At 40.8% G+C, this 5,779-nt stretch overlaps 1 long non-coding RNA gene across 1 annotated transcript; it reads right to left on the reverse strand.

The window, feature by feature from the left end:
* Positions 1 to 3,441: 3,441 nt before the first annotated feature.
* Positions 3,442 to 5,328, reverse strand: LOC310753804. The gene is made up of 2 exons (XR_014543463.1): positions 4,634 to 5,328; positions 3,442 to 3,561 (listed from the first exon to the last, which is right to left on the reverse strand). It is a non-coding gene; the product is annotated as an uncharacterized lncRNA (long non-coding RNA).
* Positions 5,329 to 5,779: the final 451 nt, after the last annotated feature.

A 5,779-nucleotide genomic window follows, 5' to 3' on the forward strand; every position in this document is an offset into this window, starting at 1 on the left:
GAGATTGAAGTCCATAAAAAGGTTAAATATTTAGGGATTTGGTTAACATCAAGAAATATAAACCTATTGAGGTAAAAAGAAATTTAGAAATATGGAGCAGAATGAATCTCTCAATGTTAGGAAAAATATCAGCGATTAAAATGAATGTGTTGCCAAAAATGCTATTTCTTTTTCAATCAATACCAGTCATCCTGAAAGAGGAATGCTTTAAAAAATGGCAGAAAGAGATTTTAAGATTTATCTGGGGGGGCAAAAGGCCAAGGATAAAACATAAAATACTTACAGATGTAAAAGATAGAGGCGGGTTTGCCCTCCCAGACCTTAAATTGTATTACGAATCTGCTTGTTTGGTATGGATCAGAGACTGGATGAGATTGGACAAGCAAGAGGCACTAGAACTAGAAGGTCATGACAACAGATTGGGTTGGCATGCATACTTATGGTACAGGAAAGGGGAGATTCATAGAAGCTTTTACAACCATATGATCAGGAAATCATTAATGAGAGTATGGGAGAGATATAAAGACTTATTGGAACAAAAGAATCCGTGGTGGCTTTCACCACATGAAGCATTACTGCTCAAACCACTTGGAAAGAAAGGAAAATGGCTCACATATGCTGATTTATTAAAGGAACATGATGGAAAATGGAAATTAAGAGATTATGATGAGATCAAAGACCACTTTCAGAGTTGGTTGCATTATCAACAACTACATGAAACATATAAAGAAGACTGTAAGAAAGGATTTAGTTATACTAGATCTAGGTTTCAAACGGAAGTGATTGAAGGGAAAGTGAAACTACTGAAGGCCGCATATAGCATACTATTAGAATGGGAGACGAAAGATGAAGAGGTAAAATCAGTTATAATTAAATGGGCACAAGATGTAGGTCACAACATTATGATGGAGGATTGGGTTAAATTATGGAAAACTGACTTAAAATTTACAGATTGTTCCCTATTGAAGGAGAACTACATGAAGATGATGTACAGATGGTACACAACGCCAGTGCAGTTAGGGAAAATGTACAAAACTAGTTCAAACATATGTTGGAAGTGTAAGGAAAAGGAGGGAACATTTTATCATATGTGGTGGGATTGTAAAGTAATTTAAAAAATTGGGAAATGATATACAATGAACTGAAGAAAATGTTCCATTTAACATTTGTTAAAAAACCTGAGGCATTTTTGTTGGGGATTGTAGGGAAAGACCTGCCAAAAAAGTTGAAAAACATCTTCATGTATGCGACAACGGCAGCGAGAATTCTGGTAGCACAAGGATGGAAGACTGAAGAAATCCCAACTAAAGAATCATGGCAAGAAAAATTGATGGACTATGCAGAACTGGCAAAATTGACACATAAGCTACGGGACAAGGATAACTGTGACTTTAAGGATGAATGGGAACCTTTCACAAAGTATTTGAAGACGCAACAAAGCAAACTGGACTCCTTGGCAGGTTTTGAATAAACATCCACAATATTTTTTTAAACTGATAATAATTAGCTAAACAGTTGGAGGATTTATACAACTCTGTAACATGCAGAAAATAGCATTAATGGAGAAACCAAAGACTGGAACTGAGAGAAGTCGGGGGTGGGGTGGGGGGGTAGGTTCTGTGGGGGGGAGGGGGGAGGGAGGAAAAATGGGGGGGAATAAGGATATGTTTTTGGAAAATATGTTTTGTTATAACTTTGAATAAAAAAAAGATTAAAAAAAAAAAGACGGGAGTTTACTAGAGCACGCAAAGCTACAGCCAGGCAACCTCAGTCCAGAACTGGCTGTAGTTAGTGAATCAGCCAGACCTGAAATAGGAAGTCAATTCCACTGACATCTCCTGGGTCTCCAGTGACAATGATGAATCTAATAACTCACGCAGCCTACGTAGCTGCTCTTTCAGGGGAGTATATCTCTTTCCAGAACAGGACAGCCACACCATTCCTGGACATAAGAAACACCCACTGACAGCTCATCTATGCTGTCAGGAGTCACCTTCAATGTATTAGCCCATTACCACCACCAGATTTCAGTTCAGTGCAGATATGACTACCAAGCCCCAAATATTCTGATGGTTGTGCCCAGTGGGTTCATAAAAATGTTATAGGACATTGGGGACAGACCTGGACCTTGCAGGATCCCACAACTGATGTTGAAACCCATACACCTAGGGGGAGAGAGTTTTAGCTGGGCACAGACATAAAATAGTCTGACCCACACATTAAGTGTGCTTATATGGGACAAAACACATGTGGAAAGTATACAGACAGATTTATGCAGGCCATGCAAACTCACTATTCACTTGCACAAATGTTTCATTACTGAGTTAGCAATTTGGCAGAAATGGCACCAGTGCGTCCAGTTTGAAAAACAACAACAAATGATTTCCTTTAGGACTGAAGTTGAGCTGCTTTGAGCTTTTTTTTCTCTTTGCCCCACTCTAAAGTTATCAGCACTGCTACCTTTCAGTTAGGACTTGAGGGGGAAGTGGTTTGTAGCATGATGGGAGTTGTTTGTAGTGAGCAGCACCGCTATCTTTCAGCGAAGAAAGACTTGAGAAATATGGAGTTTAGCTTGATGGGAGTTGCAGTGTTTGTAAAGGGCAGCACTGAAGCAAACAAAAACTGTCTCAATGATTTGGCAAGCCCCCCATTGAGTGTTCATTTTCCTAATGTCACATCAATAATTGATCCAGCTCAAAACAAAGAATTATTAGCTGCAGAAGCAGCTTCCATCAGCGACGACCAGATCTCTGCCAAGCGACTCCCAAATGGATGGCGTCTTAAGAAGAGAGGAGTGCAAACAGATTCTCCCTTCGTTTTCTTCTGGGGTAGCTCTGTCAATCACCTCTCATTTCTCCTTCACTTTCCCTTTGCCCCTGGCAACAAGACGTCTATTTGACAGCAGGAAGTTGATGGGACCAGGAATGCATTGGATGAAGCAACACAGCAAAATTAATATACATATTATAACAATAACATATTGAAAAAGATTACGAAGCCAATTCAGATTTGGCAACCAGCCAGTGAGCCACTGGGCGAACGAATCCCAGAGGCCAGAAAATCCAACGTCCTGTCTAATGTGGTGTGTAAGATTTTGCAAATGAGAGATTTGCTTTTGAATAGCTTTGGAATTATCAGTAATATTGAAACAACACATGTCATCCACTTGTTCACAACCATAATGATGAAGCATCAGTAAATAGTCAATGGCAGCACGATTTTGTAAAAGTCCATGGTGGAGTTCACTCTGTTCTTTATTGAAAAGGTGAAGGGCTTGTGAAGTAAAGTTCAGAGCTTTTGCTGCGGAGCAAGCTAAAGAGTTAATATTCATGCTATTCCGTACAGCCAATCCAGGGACTCCTAAGAGAGAAACAGCTAAAGAAATATATTCAGATCTACTAGGAAGAGAGACAGAATCGTCACAATCGTTAGTCAATTCCACAGAGCGGCAATATCGAGAGCGGGACAAATGATGCTTTTTGGGTAAAATGATGGACAAATGGCTTAAGCAGCAAGGTGTGCCATGGCTAATGTTTGCTGGAATATAATTGAATGTATAGCCTGGGCACGACCAGAACCAGCCTTCAGGCAGCTCTGTATATTTATATACATAGGAAATATTTACATAATTAGAGCAATTAAAATTATCCTTGCCCATTTTCACACAGTTGGTTTTTGTGCAATTGACCATACGGGCGCAAGTGACATTAAAAGAAGCCACGTATGGGGTCAACAAATCAATGGCCAGAGGTGGGCGTCGGCGCACTTGGTTACCCCAGTTATGGTAACCGGAATAACCAAGGGTGCGGAGAGAATCATTTTGGGGTAGGGATGAGTAAAACCAGGTATCATTTTGCATATCAAAAGGGTCATGGCAAACAGGGATAAGGCAAGAGCCAAGGATTTCACCTATTGATACCTGCTGGGTTAGGCAAAAGGAAGAAACATTGAGGGTTTTTGCAAAAGATTCCCACACATTTATTGGTGTGGAACCACCGCTATTAGGAGCGGAAGCAGAGAGGGGCAAAAACAAAACGCTGAAAATGAGCACTATCATGGAATTTATATTAAGGCAGGAAATGAGACACAGAAGCAAATTATCAGGGGTTGCTTCTAGCTACTTTTCCTTTCTAAGCTGTTCAGCTTGAAATGAGTGATTTTAGACTAAGAGGTGTGGATACTGAAGACGGAAAGGCTGGAGGGCTTGATTCACATAATATTGACACATGGTAGGGGAATTCAGCATTCCTTGCGGTAGGACTTTCCATTGATACCGTTCCGTGGGCTGGCTGTTATTTAACACAGGAACAGTGAAAGCAAAGAATTTACAATCCTTCTCCTGTAAGGGAATGGAGAAGAAACAATCTTGCAAATCTATGATAGCCAATTGGTAAGAATGGGGGATCACATTCCGATTAGGCAGACCACACTGCAAGGGCTCCATGGGTTCAAGGATGTCATTAATCTTCCTTAAATCCTGGAGAAATCTCCATTTCCCACTTTTCTTTTTTATGACGAAGATGGGGGTATTATAGGGGCTAACAGAGAACTCAAAATGGTCTGCCAATAATTGTTCATTCACCAATTGTTTTAAAGCAAGTAGCTTTCCCCCCGTTATGGGCCATTGTTCCACCCATACAGGGGTGGTGGATTTCCAGTTGAGGGGCAGTGCAAGCTTACTCATTAAATTGAATGGTAGCTTGTAATTGTTGTAGTAGGTCTCTGCCCCACAGATTGAGGTGGATTTTCAGCACACAGGGCTGGATGTACGCAATGGTTTCAGAGCTATCAGGCAGAGAAACAGGCAGCCACTGTACGCTTTTGGAAGAGGTTTGAGGTCCACCCACACCCCAAACTGCAGAGGCAGACTCAAGGGGCCACGTGGGGTCCCAGCAATTACTGGAAATGACAGAAATGTCTGCGCCCGTGTCAATCAAGCCTTCCAGAACTTTGCCATTGATTTTATACTTACGAAGAAGTTTCTGTTCACCAATCCTCTGGATTACAGCTAATAGCTGTGGAGAGAGGGGAGAAAGCTGTCCATTAAACTTTAATTAGTTTAATGTTAAGTAAACGTCCAGTGCGCTTCCAACGCCATAAATCTTATCTCAGCAGAGAATTTCGTGCAGCGGTTGAAGAAGGCAGGAGAGTCAGTACCTTTCAATGAAGAATCCTGGAGCAAGCACTTTGGAACTCAGGAAAAAACTTTATTTACAAAAGAAAAAACCCTGGCGATAAAGCACACATGCTTTTATCTCCGGCATAAAGAAAACTTTACTCTAAACTTAACTCATATCAGCAAACACGCCCATGGCCACAAACTGAGTCTGCGAGTCAGGTCAAGGGGAAAAACACACGGGTGAACTGACTATTTATACAAACTAACTCACATTCCTGGATGCTTAATGACTTCCAGCTGCTCAGTGATTAGAGTGACTTGTTACCTCTTAACCCTTTAGTACCAACACCCCCTCTCGCTCATAACACTGAGCTGTACCAACCTTAATTCAAATTTAAACCTGAACAGAAATATTTATGAGATTGCGGACTCAAAGCTTTTGTAAAACCGTCTGCGAGATTTTCTTTGCTTGGACAATACTTTAGTTCAATTAAACCTTGTTTTACACTTTGGCATACATTTTGAAAACGGATATCCAAGTGTTTTGTGAGTGCCTTGAATTGACCTGATTTAGCTAGTTTAATACAAGGTTGATTGTCTTCCCACACTCTGATAGGTAGGGAACATTCTCCAAACAATTCTTGTACCAGTTGCTTATAA

Source organism: Podarcis filfolensis (genome assembly GCF_964270895.1).
Source record: "Podarcis filfolensis genome assembly, chromosome: W".
Lineage (NCBI taxonomy): Eukaryota > Metazoa > Chordata > Lepidosauria > Squamata > Lacertidae > Podarcis > Podarcis filfolensis.